The following is a 15,510-nucleotide window of genomic DNA, read 5'->3' as shown; positions in this document are numbered from 1 at the left end:
CAATAAATGCTGGAGAGGGTGTGGAGAAAAGGGAACCCTCTTGAACAGTTAGTGGGAATTAAATTGATACAGCCACTATGGAGAACAGTATGGAGGTTCCTTAAAAAACTAAAAATAGAACTACCATATGACCCAGCAATCCCACTACTGGGCATATACCCTGAGAAAACCATAATTCAAAAAGAGTCATGTACTAGAGAATGGACTTGAGGACACGGGGAGGGGGAAGGGTAAGCTGGGGAGAACTGAGAGAGTTGCACTGACATATATACACTACCAAATGTAAAATAGATATCTAGTGGGAAGCAGCCACATAGCACAAGGAGATCAGCTCGGTGCTTTGTATCCACCTAGAGGAGTGGGATAGGGAGGGTGGGAGGGAGATGCAAGAGGGAGGGGATATGTGGATATATGTATACATATAGCTGATTCACTTTGTTCTACAGCAGAAGCTAACACAACAATGTAAAGCAATTATACTCCAATAAAGATGTTAAAAGAAAAAAATTAAAATTAAAAAAACCAAACAAAACAATGTGACTTACTGTGCACATCTGTTTTCCCTTTGGGGTTCTGGAGTCCAAGTAGTTGAGCTAGTTGTGCAGGTGGTACCTGCTTAAGTGACTGACTAACCTAACCCCCAATAAAAACCCTGAACTCAAGGCTGGATGAGTTTCCCTGGTGGGCAACACTGCACTTGTATTGCCATGCATCATTGCTGGAAGATTTAAGTGCATCTTGGTGTGACTACTAGAAGGCAACCCTTGGAAGCTTGTGCCTGGGTTCTCCCAGACTTCATACCATGTGCCTCTTCTCTTTTCTGGTTTTATCTGTATCCTTTCACTGTAATAAACCATAACCCTGAATGTACCAGCTTCTCGGTCCTGTGACTCCTCCTGGTGAATTACTGAACCTGCAGGTAGTCTTGCAGACCCCTGACACAGTCCTTTCAGGACATAGCTCTCTTTGTTTAGGAGGAAGTCTTGAAAGTCATTTGGTATACAAAAGAGACGCTGAGTATATGAGTATAAAGACAACAGAAAGCCTTACTGACTACATATGAAAATGGAAGGAATGTGTTTCTGAGAGAGGGATAGAAGAGGAAAGGAAGAGAAGTGAGTGATAGAAAAAAGAGAAGGAAGGCAAATGACAGTAAAATGGCATGAGGGTGATATACTCCCTGGGATGAAGTGGCCATGAAAAAAAATATTCTGATGGGAAAGCCAAAGGAAAATTTAAGCCCAGGGAAATCTAACCTGCAATTGAAAAGATTTCCTTTATTAAAATGTCAACCCTTACTTGATGTCCTCAGATACTCAACAAAGTCAACTCTACTCATGAATGAATGGGATTTTTGTAAAAATTGAGTGAAGTTTTTTGTCTGGAGTGATAGAGTTCAAAATAAAGACAGTAGCTAGGACAATAAAATGTTTAAAACTGATCAAATGGTCAGTGCAGCCCTGAGATCATTATTATTACTTTTCCTCAATAATTCATTAAAAAAAATCAGGGCTTTTGATTTTCAAGTGGCATGGAATGAGGAGGGGCTTAAATTGATCTCATCTCATTGTCAAGAGTTAGGTAGAGCCTAAATTATATCTAAGTCGCATCTGTATCACAAACGAATGATCTAATTGCCTGTGAAGAAAAAAGGGGTATTGAAAATTATTATCTCCTTGACAGGCAACTTTCTTCTTTGAATTTCCTATGTAAATTGGCCAGTCAAGTTCCCTATGAACCAGATTCTGTGTCTGAGACTTGCTTGCAGAAGGTTTATTAAGGAGTGCTGTCAGCAAAATTTTGTGTTTCCTCACTTAAGTGGGGAGAGGACAGGGAAAGCAGGATTGGGAAGAAAGAGGATATGAACTGGGTACAGTGGCAACAGTGGCCCCAGCCAGTCCCACAGGATGCTGTGGAGCTAGAATGCCCTTAAGAGATGTCCTGAACAGAGGTGAGAAACCAAGTCTTTGTATCCTTACATAGATCATTGGATCCAAGCTGTCTATAGGGAGGAAGAATACCCTTGTGCAAACCAGCTTCTTGGCAAAGGGCAGCTCCTGGGGAGAGGCTCATTTGTGAGCTTCAGTGGGCAAGCACCCCCTGCAGCTGTGATCATGAATGCCTCCATCTTGAAGAGGAGGATCTGGGATCAAAGTTTAGCAAGTTTATGAGTCCTACTATTTACCTGTGACTGCTATTGTTGAGGCTAAAGAAATTGTTGAGCCACGCCGCCTGCTGTAATGATGCTCATAGCCCAATAGGGGGAGATAGGTATGTAAAAACGAAGACAAATAAATGACAGCAATTAAAAAATGGTGTACATGCTAATAGAAAGATGTGTGAAAGGCATAGAAGTAAAGGAAAGGTGGAATACCACATGATTCAGCAGTACTACTCCTAGATATCTACCTACGGAAAATGAAGAAAACATATGTCCTTGCAAATAATCTTATGTGAATGTTTGTTCGTCGCAGTAGTGGCTAGGAACATGGCAGATAGAAATGAAGGTAAATATTAAGGAATAAAAAGAGGTCAGTGGATTGTTCTGTAAGGAGTCAGCTGATCACTTAGGGGTAGCAGTTAAAATGGAGTGCTTTACTCATTTGACAAGCATGTATTGAGTATCCAATTTATGCCATGCAGAAGCCAGATTGCACTGCTTATGTGTATTAATTACATTGTATGAGCTCTGTGAAAGTTATATAGCCTGAAAAATATACAGATGTATATAAGATTAGACTTTTAAAAATAGGGAACAAAATGGACAAATCACCAAACACACAGGTGCACCCTCTGATTGAACAGCTCAGAGAACTACAAATATTTGAAAAGATATGTGAAAATAAAGGAAAACTTTATTTTAAATGAAGTCAGGAATCCCTGAAAGGAGAGCTCTCATGCATATACCACTTTTTGTAGTCTGCATAACCAACGGGAAGAAGGAAGATAAGAATTATTTTAAAAGGTCTGTTTGTGTAGAATTCTTTGTATAAAATTCTCTTGGTCTCAACTTCCTATCCATGATGATTAGAACGTTACTTTCCTTCTGGTAGGGAGGACAGTTTTCTTATGGGAATTTCATCTCCTGAGTTTAAGAGAAGGAAGAAAGATCCACCACACCCCTCCACCCTTCCCAACAACTATGCACTAACCACCACCTGCAGCCAACAACCAACTGCCACAACCTCTAACTCTTGTTCTTCTCCAATCAACTTTTATCCCAAACAACCCTACCCAATTTCCCCCTACAACCTGCTAAAAGCTGACTTTCCCTTTGTCTCTTTGGACATGCCTATGATTCACCATAGCTTGCCTGTCTGGATTTGCAACTCTCTGCTCTTCTTAAATTTTGCTGATAAAATAACTGGATATTTTATTTTTTAGGTTGACAGATGGAATGCTTGAAAGGCAATGCTACTCTCACAGAGTTCCATACCTTTTTTTGAAAAGCTAACAGTTTCTTTTTGTTTAATTAACCATGGGTCAGCACCTGGCTATCTAGCACCTTTCAATAGCAAGAGCAGCCACTTTGAATATTTTGAATTCATTAAGAAAGTTGAGGCTTCCATTTGCACACTATTTAAGAATAACACAGGCTTTAAAAATTACATTAAAAATGGTTTAATTTTAGGGAATGCTTTTGGTTTTTTAACTATAGCCTTTTATAAATTTAGTTCAGAAGGAATGTGGGTATTTTTTTCAATTAGTATTTTAAAGCAGATACTATGTGTTTTTTTTTTTACAACTTTATTGGAGTATAATTGCTTCACAATGGTGTGTTAGTTTCTGCTTTATAACAGAGTGAATCAGTTATACATATACATCTGTTCCCATATCCCTTCCCTCTTTCATCTCCCTCCCTCCCACCCTCGTATCCCACCCCTCCAGGGGGTCACAAAGCAGATCTGATCTCCCTGTGCTATGCGGCTGTAAAGCAGATACTATGTTTTTAACTTTTTACTAACTTCTGTCCCTTAGGGCAAGGTGCTTCTCACTGATCGTGGGTAGAGTCTAGTCTGGAGTGTGTTTTCCTGTCCTTCTGCCTTCTTGTTTTCTCATCAGTACATAGCTAAAAGAATACTTACTGCTAAATATTATATAGAAAGAATTTTCATAAATTTTATACAACTTTAACCACAAACATTAATATTTCACCATCTCTACTCTCCTCACATCCAGTAAAGGTAATGAATACAGCTCAGGTCCTACTGGATTAAGGGTGATTGTGGAACATCTGAACAGGGATGTTTAGTAAGCAGTTGAATATTTAGGATTTATACTCTCTGACAATCAGGAGAGTATAGGAAAACATTTGAGGATCATTGGTTTATGACGAGCACAAGCTATGTATATGGCTGGCCTGATTACTGACTGGGAATGTAGAGCATATGGAAGAATATGACTATAATGTAACAGATAGATACAGATATCAATCTAGGTGTGTCTATATGTAGACATAAAAAATAGAGAAAAAATAAGGGGGTCAATCAAAGAGGATGATGAAATGTTTGGTTTTCAGACCTCTGCCATGTACATTTATGGACTGATCTCATTAAAACCCATAGCTTTGACCACCACTTACACACTGATACCTGAGCTCTGGTGGCAGTGACACAATCCTGTTACCAAATGCAAGCTCATGTGCCCGATATACAGTAAGGCCAAACAAACCAAAACGTTGGAGTTTGGAGCTGAGGAAGGTTTATTGCAGGGTCATGCAAGGAGATGGGTGGCTTGAGTCCAGAAAACCCCCGAACTCCTCAAAGGGTTTCAGCAAAGCACTTTTAAAGGCAAAGCAGGGGAGGGGCTTGGTTATTTGTTGCATACTTCTTGGTGTCAGAATCCTTTGTTCCTGTAGCTGTCCACATAGGTCGGGTCATGATGTTCCTGTAATCCTCCAACAAAACAAATATGATTCTCTGTTCTGCAACTTCTTCTGTCTGTATGAATGGACTCTTAAAGGTCAGAGCCCTGAGAATAGGCTGGCTATCCTATATATTTCAAGCTATAGGCAACATTCTTTTACAAATGTGCAGAACTGGCATGAATAAGCATGGGAACAGAACAGATCTAATATGGAGTCAGATTTGTTCTTCCCTATTATAATCCCCCTGTTATAGTTACAGAATAAAGAGGTGGCCTAATGAAATAAAGTGACTACACCCAAGTAATATAGGGAAACAATGAAATGACATCTTTCCATTTCTTTTTATTCTCACTGTCCATCCCCTACACAATATGTTTAGGTTATAAGTTACTTAGTCATAACTAGGTTACTGCAGTAGCCTTTTATCTGTGACCATTCTCCGGAAAGCTATTAGATTACTGTTTCTAAACAACGTTTTTTATTCTGTTGTTTCCTTGCTCAAACACATTCACTTGCTTTCCATTCCCTACAGAATCAAGTCCAAAATCTCTAGCTTGGCATTCACGGCCCCTAGTAAGACACCAACTAGCATTTGTAACCTTTTTTTCAGTTGATTTAGCAGAAATTAAGCACCTCTTATTTAATACTGTTGACTAATAGCTGTAGAGAGCTGCATAAAGAAGTTTTATTTCTAGCCTCACAGATCTTTAAAAAAGTTGAAAATATTGACATTGTCCTTATCACAATGAGGATGAAACAAATTCATCCTCATTGTGATAAGTATTAGGAAAGAGGAAATATAAGGTGATAGAGCATACATATCCTGAGGATCTAATCTGGAGGGCAGGAAATTCCCTGTATTGTCATTGTTTTTAAGGGCTAGTTGTCTCTTCAGTAGGAGTTAGCCAAACCACAATGAAGAGAATGATGGTTTGGGGTCAAAGTTCAGATGACTAAATTTTAGAGAACAAAGTTGAGACAGAAAAAGTCAAAGAAGCTGAGGCTTGAGATAGAAGCAGTACTAGGAGCCAGGAGGGCCGCCTAAACCAGGATTAGAGTTTGGAATTTTAGAGCAATGGAAAGTCACTGCAGAGATTTAAGCTTTGTAGGCAATTGATCAAAATGGCTTCTAAAATGATACTTTGTAAGTGTGGAAAGCTGGAAGGAGGCTCTCTGGAGGCCTGATTGTTAAGATTTTTAAGGAATCTGATTCTTTGTTACCCATCATTACATTTTTGGAAATAGAGATGGAAAGAAATTAAATGGATTTTAAAAATCTATTTTGAAAGGAGAATTGGCAGGATTCTGTTATTGATTGTGTGTGTGTTCCTTTTTGATCATTTACATTTCCTTACTTGATCTCATACTTTTTATGCTGGCTAGAGAGAGATTTCCAGCAGAACTAAGAAAATGGACTAAATGATTTATGCTTTTGTTTTTCTTCCTACTTTCATATTTGGGGTCTAGGTTGATAATCTTGATTAATCAGAATATCACTCTGATAGGCTGAGTTCTAAAGGAAGGTAGGTCTCCATATATGTCACATACACTCCCAGACATTAATCAATTAAAAAAATTCCATTTTGTGGTTTTCAAAAGTTACCTTCACCAGTATTTTACACACTTACAGTTTAATTTCAGGGGACATCAGATTAGAGCATAGGCAATCTGTTCCACCCACTGTTAACAGAAACAATACAAAACTGGCATTTCAGGGATACCAGGTTAAAAATATTGTAAGAAAAATGGCTTTAAAACAAAGAAGGATGAGTACATCTAGACATGATAAACACCTACTTTAGCTAAGTGATCTTTCATTTTGTTGTTCATGAATATATTTAATATTATATACTGTTCAGATATTAACATGAAAGATCCATAATCTATGTGTACTAATGATGCATGGAAACTATTAAGGTTTCTCATGAGCACAGGAAATACTATCAGCACCCTTCACCGTGAAAAATGACATTTCCATTCTCAGAAGTGTTATACCTTACAATAGATACATCTGACACGTACTTGAATGGGTTAAAGTGTTGGATCAAGTTCAGCAGGTAGTATCCTGGTGCCTGCTCTGAATTCTGTGGGATTATACAGAGACATTTGGCTTTCTTTTTCATAATTGCTCTGCAGTTCATTGACTTTTTGTACAGTAGAAGGAGCTATTTAGAATGTGAGTGGTCCTGAGCCTACATCTGAGAAATTTTCTGCATATTAATATGAGTCTCTTTTCAGGAAAAAAAAATAACCTTGACCTTTTGAATCATACCTATTGGGGAAGACTATGGATCATGAATTGCTAACCAATTCATATTAATAAACCGTGTGCCGACACAAATCATATTCATTTGCATAAGCTTCTTCTCTCTGTAGCCCATGAAATTAACATTGCTTAATGGCTGGAAATAAGATCACCTTTGGCTGTACCAGTTATATTCTCATCTTGAAAGGAAAAGATAAAGGGGTCTTGACTCAGTAGGCAGAAAACTGCTTTAAATTACAAGTACTTTCTTTAGACAACCAGTGTGAGCCCGTGACAAAAGCAGTGTCATCTCTAGATGAGTGTAGGATTCTAGGGCAAATCATAGAATAAAAAGCCTTTTTCTACTTAGTTCCTTGACCATCATTTCATTCAATGAATTTTTTATTGAACGCCTACTTATGTGCTAGTTATTGCAATAGTTCCCAGGCCCTGCCTTCAAAGGCATCACAGTTTATAGTGTGAAAGCAGTACCCAACTTTGTCCTAGAGGCTTTGGGAAAATTGTCACAGAGAAGGTGACATTCATGTTGGGCTATGAAGAATGAGTAGGAATTCTCAGGTTTAGAAGGAGAAGAACAGTGTAGGCAGAAGAATGCACGTGCTATGAAAGTATTTTGAAGAAAGAGCAAGAAGTTAAGTGATGCAGAGCTGGCTACATACTTTTCAAAGCTCTGTTGCAAAATGAAAATGTGGGGTTGTTTGATTTAAAGAAAATCAGTAAAAAAAATGTTATTAAAGGTTTCTTCCACAGTTTTTCTCTTGACTTGTCATGGTGTTTGGTATTTGCTACTTAATGTTGTCCTAAGTAAAATAATTAAAAATTTTAACTGCTATCATGAATTTTTCCATTCATCTTTATATTGTGCAATGCCAGTTTTAAATGCAAATATTTAACTCATATGTGGAATCACCAAAATTACACAATTCTTTCAAAGAAAATACATGCATCTATATTTTGTTCTTATCACAACAATGAAAATGCCACAGAAAACTAACTCAGCTATTTTACATCTTGATCTATGCATGTTCTACCACTACTCTCAACCTTCAGCTTACCGAGCAGTAAAAGGGAATAAAAGGAAACTATAGGTTTTCCTGTCTCTTCTTTCTACATGATCATGTTCAGTAGGTAGCTTGTTAATATAGGGAAATAACATGCATAAGAAAGCATATGATAGGATTTCTTGGTTGTTTGTGCTTTTTAGAATGCCACTGCCTTCTTTTTGCATTTAAAGTGAGTGCTTGTTCAAAGTGTCGTGTCAGACTCTCAAGGCTATCATAAACCCACTTACTTAGTTTTAGTTGTAACACGCATACCTTGTATTTGCTTTGAGTCCTACTGAACTCCCACACATTGTGTGTTCCCTGGAATTCTGTGTTCATGGGAGCATCACAAATGCTGTTTGTGGAGACAGAAGCAAAGAACTGCAGACATGCATACTGTGTGTACCTCCTCTGCTCATGCACATGTTCTGTTGTTCCACTGGCCTTCACTTATAAAACAGATGTTGAAAGATAGAATTATTAGGAATTTCAAGAAGGCAACGACAGAGCATTAAACCAAAAGAGGGGCCCCTCTGAGGACAGGACCCTGTGCGAATGCAAAGGTTGAACAACCATGAAGCTGGCTATGATGTGATAGCTATAGAGTGCATGGAATAGAGATTATGTTGGAAACTCATTTGGGCCCAGATTATATATTAGCATATATGCAAAACTGTGAATTTTGGAATTGATACTGTTTCATATAAGGAACCAAAACATTTGTATGTATAGCAGTACTATATCATATTTAGGTTTACAAAACTAACCCTGGAGGCAGTGTGCAAAATGTATTGGGATGGTGGCAGAGATGTTGGGGGACTGAATGCTGCCAGTGGCAGAAAGACTGTGAGATGAAGGACATGGATGACAGTTCTGAGAGACAGAATCCTTAAAATTTGGTTACTGCATTCAGGAAATGAGGGAGGGGGAGAGGAATGTGAACAAAACTGACTTCTGAAGTAAGCTTAGCTCTAACCTTTCAGCCTGCAAATCACACCTTTCAGCTCCAAGTCTCCTAAATTATAATCAATAAATGTGCAGCATTATATGTATTTCCCTCCTTTTAAAGTCTTGAAAAATTGGTGACAAATGCTTAGATTATATAGCAGATCTCATTTATTGACAACCCCCTATGCTCTGCTCATGTGTTGTAACTGAGCTCATTGGAACCTTTTAAAATGGGTGGATCAACAATGCTACTGTGAAAGGGGGAAAGTGGCAGGGGGTGGTGGTGGTGGTCGTGGGATGAACTGGGAGACTGGGATTGACATGTATACACTAATATGTATAAAATAGATAACTAATAACCTGCTGTATAAAAAAATAAATGAAATAAAATAAAATGGGTGGATCAAGAATGCTATCGTGAAGGGGGGAAAGTGGTGGTGGTGGTAGTGGGATGAATTGGGAGATTGGGATTGACATGTATACACTAATATGTATAAAATAGATAACTAATAAGAACCTGCTGTATAAAAAATAAATAAAATTAAATTAAAAAATTAAAAAAAAAGAATGTTATTGTGACTCTGAGCTTTTAATAGGTGGAACACATATTTTACACCAAGCATAATGACCTGGCCATATTACAAAAACCGGAAAATATACTATGCATGCAAAGCAAGACTTGAAATCCCATTGTTTCATATAGTTTACTGATAATTAGGAACTCAATTATCAAGACATTTCAAATAAGAAAATCCGTTTCATATTTGAGTCAGTGATTAAGAATGAGAAATATGAATGATATTGCCCTTCCAGCTGCCAGGATCAGCTCTCTCCTAGCTGGAATGGGTGAGATGTGTTAATTACTCAGTTGGTAGTTTACTTGAAAGAAGGTGTTAATTGAAAAGGGTGACGTACTCAACTTTTCATTTTATTAGCCAAGATGCTTTCCTGGGACTTTCTTTGTTGCTGCTTTTTAGTTGAAAGCATTCTTTAAAATGTTATCTTTTATTGTACAGATATTTTTATTAACTTTTAAAAAAATTGGCAATATATCTCCTGTAAGGACAATGGTTTTCAACCCTGGCTGCATATTAGAATCACCTCGGGAGGTGCATCACAATGTACTTTTGGCCCTACCTAGGCCAATTAAATTAGAATTTCTGGGAGAGAGTCCCAGGCATCTGTGTTTTTTAAAAAGCTTCCCAGGTGATTCTAAAGTATAATCTGGGTTAAAAACAACTATGATTTTTTTTTCAGATTCTCAGAGACACAATTTTCATTCCAGTTCAAAGCATATGAAAGAAATAAAAGTGGGGAAAAATTGTTTCAATCAGAGGTGGAAATAATTCAACCAGTAAAGGAAACAAAGGTTTTTTTTTGTTGTTGTTATTTCCTTTGTGTGTGTGTGTGTGTGTGTGTGTGTGTGTGTGTTTCCAAATAAAAGAATTAACAAACGTGTTTCTTTAATAATGGTTGATCTGGTCAAAGATAACAATAATATTTTAAAGGGCATTAATCACCTGATATCTCAATTTCATTATATTCCTATTAAAACATGGAGTTTTATTTCTTTTCTATTTTCTTTGCATAGAACCTTACTTAATTGCCTTTAGGAATACTAGTTTAGAACATATAAGAACACCATTTTCCAAAACCTTATATTCTCCTTTTATTATTATTGAGCTGTTTCTAGAATTCTCCTTATTGTTCAGATACATTTTAAAAGGCATAAACATGGAAATTACTGTTTTCCTAAGGATGATTTTAACAGTATAGTAGTCAGGTTTTGCTGCAATAATACTACATGACTAGCAACCTCCCCAAATCTCAGTAGCTTATATCAACAAATTTTTATTTTTCTCACTCATGGACCTGTGAGTCATGTGCAGTTCTGCTGATCTTGGCTGAGTTAGGCTGGACTTAGCTCTAGGCTGCAGGTCAGGTCTGGGTCTGCTTCACATGTCTCCTTTTGTGGCTAAATCAGGGGCAGAGGAGAACTGGGACATGCTCCTCATAGAGCCAATCACAGGGGTCAGGAGAGAAAGTGGAAACACATGATGCCTCTTAAGCCCTCAGAAACAGACACAGTGTCCCTTCTGACCTCATCCATCTGCAAAGAAATTTGCTTGGCTAGGCCTGACATCAGTCTGTAAGGGAAATATACTCCAACTACAGGGAGGCCTTGCAAAGTCACATGGTAAAGAGTTTGATGTGTAATTTTATTAAAGAATTGGGAACAGTAATCCAATCCATCCCAAACACATGGTTTGCCCTTAAGAAGTTATTTAGATGTATCAAAACTAATTTCAAATGAATGTGAAACACAGAGTCCATTATTCTGGGGTCTGATTATTCTGGGGTAATGGGCTGTGATCATGCCTGGAATATCAGTAAAGTTGAGAGTAGGGTAGACAACTTAAAGAAGGTGTTAGAGGCACAGATCCACTGGTGCCTCAAAACCCAGTTCTGCCATACATTCCAGTGATGTTAAAGCAGTTTTCTTAGTCTTTCTGGATCCATTTTCCTCAACTGTAAAAAATACCTAAGAATACTTACCCTACTTATGAGGAAAATCTAAGACAATATACTTGAACACACTTGGCAAAACTAAAATACAATAAAAAAAAGAAGTTTGATATAATTATCAGTTTTACTTAGTTATTTCAAAGCTCCAATTTGAAATTACTTGTAATTATATAATTGAGAGTGCCATATTTTTCCTCAAACTTGTTTCAAGTGTGACAGATGAAGAAGCTCTGACAAGGTCACAAAAACTCCATGATCCCTAAAGCAGAGGTCACAAACTTGTGGCCCATGGGTTTGGTTTGGCACACACAATATTTTGCAAACATCTTTCTTTATTGAAAATGTTAAGAAATTATGAAGTTCCTCATTAAAATAAAAATTTCCAGCTTCTTTTGAAATATCAGAATCTTAAGCCCCTAATATTAACCTACTTTCCCACGTGACAACAATCTTCCACAGCTACTTCTTTAGGGGTATATGCTTTCCAGTTTCCCACATTTCTTATCACCTCCTACTGTATTATACCCACTCACTTAATTTAATTATTTCCATTGTCTTCTTGACCTTTTAAACAGGGCTAATATTAAATATTTTTAGCTGCTAGAGCCAATCAATCAGAAAGGACACCAGTTAGTATAGAGTGCTGAAGCAGGGTCCTGGGGCACATCTTTTGTGATGCCAGATAGTAACCCTTTAGGTGGTTATGTGGGAAGATTCAGGGGTTCCTGGGGATGGGGCTCTGGTGGCTGTGGTGATGATAGTACTCTAGGGGCTCAGAGTAGGAGTCTTTATCAAATGTTAAAAAAGTATTTTAACATTTTAATGACAGGCATGCTTCTATTTTACATAGCTCTGAATATCAGTCCTATTGTAAAATTTTCGTTTCTATCCTAGAAGGCAAGGATATGGATTAGGAATAGGAATTATTGAGAACCTAAGTTCAGAAAACTTGACTAAGTTCCTTGGGAGTAAGGCTAGAGTATAGAAGATCAAAAGAAATAGTTGCTTATTCTGAAAAAGCTGTTTATCTCTCCTATTATGCCAATGTTATTCTGTTGTCTGTCTTAGGATAGTCCTTCAGTCATTCATTAGGTGAGCTTCTTCTTGGATCTGAGAACTCCTTGGCTTTCCTATGACTGGTTCATCTCAGCCTAGCTCCTCTTGCTGTTAGGAGTTTGGGTGATGTCAGTGAGGAGCAGATGCTTGGGAAACTGCTGGACAGCTTTTCATCTTTTAGAAATAAGATAGCACTGATTTATGGTGTCTCTTAATGAAATATAATGGGTTTAGCATTGAAAGTTATAGCTCCTTTATGAAGGTCTCTATAAAATATCCATTTTTGGTTTATAAGGTTTTTAATCTCATCATCCCCCAAAAAGGTAAGTGTGCTATTTCAGTTATGATAGAATATCTTTTCCCATGATCATCTTGAAGATTTTGTGCTTATAGCAGGATAAATGAGTTTTTAAAAAATGTCAAATTTATGATTCTTCCAATAGCATATTTCTCTGAATTTCCATTTTTAGATAGAGTAGAATGTGTCATTTAGACAGAATAGTCCATTTTATGGTGAAAAAATCTGATGTTTCAGTGAAAAAGAGCAATAATTCAATACCACACTAAGATGTTCACCAGAGAAGATGGAATAGGACAGTTTGGAGAACCTCGAGCTATACCTGTAGTAAATTCTTACTTCATATGCCTCAAACCTGGCATCAAACACTGTCAATTTACTTTCTTTAGAACTGTGCAGCCTCAGGGCACTGAACTCAGTTTTTGGAGGAGGAAAGTGATTTGCAATATTTCTCTGGGACCCCCTGCAAATATAAAGTTTGGGATATTTTCTTGAAAATTAAAGAATCTGTATGATGCGATCTGCATTAATTTAAAGTCTCCATGAGATCAAGGAAATTAGCTGGCATATTAAACCAGCTAGTTAAACTCCAGATTTTTAAAAAATAATGATAGTAGGTTTTGCGAAAGTAAAACAGGTAATGGCAAAGATTTCCTGATGGTTTATTTTCTCTGCCAGCACAACTTCTCTACATGTAATTGTATCTGGGATGATTCTCCATATTTCAAAACAGTCTCCATGCCAGCTGGGGAATGTAAAATGAATAAATAACCCTACAAACTTGTGAATACATTATTATTTTCTCTTTTTCTTTCTTTTCTCTTTCTCTGACCCTTGCCTTTTCCCTTTCCCACTTTCCCTGAAAGCCTTCGCTTTTTTCCTCATTTACTTCTTGCCGTTTCTTAACCTCCTCTGGTTTTTACTGAGCAAAATCTGAAGCAATTGGAAATGAAGTTCCAGGACCATGCAGGGGAAGTAAAGTGAAAGAATACCCATCAATGTGGAATGTCTTATCCAGGTTATCTCATCCCCTTTTACAAACTTACATGACAGGTATTCTTATTGCTTTCCTTTTACCATTTGAAGAAATTGAGGCCAAAGGACTTTAAGTTAAAAGTCTTGACCCTAATATTTGTATCCAGGTCTACTTTACATTAAATCTTCCACCTTAATTTCCCCGACCACCATGTTGAAAAAGAATTGGATGAAAAAAAATCTTCATTCTTTCCTGTGATTTTCTTTCCATTTTTTTGATGTACATTCCTCTCCTCTTTTCATTTGACCTTCCTTAACTTCTAGGTTGAATAGCATAGAAATGTAAATCTTATGATTAGTAGGATGACAAGGAGCTTGAATTTAGGTATAGAGTGAATGAGCAATGGGGAGTTATAATATTTTATTTCAGAGAGCAAAGAACAGACCATGGGTAGACAAAAGTATTCCCAAGGTAAGTTTAGAATTAGTTGGATCAACCTACTGGTGAGCACCTACCATGAGCAAAATACCCTATTGAGAATACAGAGATAAAAAGATGATTAATACAGAGTTTGTCTCTTCAGGGAGTTTATTCAAATTGGCAAACACATATGGATATCCTAGTCTATAATACAGATAAACTAAAATAGATGCTGTAGTTGAGATACAAGTAATGGGTAAGGAAACACAGAGGACAAAGTAAATTCATTTTCATCAGAGTTAATTGGGACCCATTTGTCAAAAAAACTGCATTTAAAATTTTCCTTGAAAGATAAGGAATTTGATGGGAGAAGAAGATGGATATTAACATCCTCAACTAAGAATATACCATGATGTAGAAGATATGAGAAGTTGTTTTGGTCTGGCTGGATCATAGTAGGGTTCTTGAAGGACATAATAGAAGATAATACTGAAAAAATAGATTGATATTAGATTCTGGAGAACCATTTAAAAAGTCTGAACTTTAACCAAGAGGCAATTAGAAATTATTGAAATGTTTTTAAGTTAGAAAATAACATGATTTGACCTGTGCCAAAATAATTCTGACAGTGTAAGAAGGATGTACTAGGGAGAATCTGTGGGCAGAGAGATGTGTTAAGAAGCAATTGCAATAGTGCAGGTGAGAGAAGAGGGATAATCCATTAGTTATTTATTGCTGTATAACATATTACCCCTAAACTTATGATTTAAAGCAGTAAACATTTATTATCTCAAAGTTTCTATGGGTCAGGAATCCCAGGATGGCTTACTTGGGTGCCTCTAGTTAATTCAGTCTTATGAGGCTGAAATCAATTTGTTGGCCCTGGTTGCAGTCATCTCAGGGTTTGACCCAGGGACAGTCCACTTCTAAGCTTATTCATGTGACTATTTGCAGGCCTCAGGTCCTTGGTAGCTGTGGTCTGGAAATGTCAGTTCCTTGACTCATGACCTTCCATAGGGAAACACAAACATGGCTACTAACTTCCCTTAGAATAAAAAAGCAAGAGAGGGTGCCCAAGGCAGAAGCCTCAGCCTTTTTGTAATCTAATAC

Source organism: Mesoplodon bidens, assembly GCF_964165515.1.
Source record: "Mesoplodon bidens genome assembly, chromosome: 2".
Taxonomy (NCBI): domain Eukaryota; kingdom Metazoa; phylum Chordata; class Mammalia; order Artiodactyla; family Ziphiidae; genus Mesoplodon; species Mesoplodon bidens.
Note: the sequence above shows the minus strand (reverse complement) of the source record.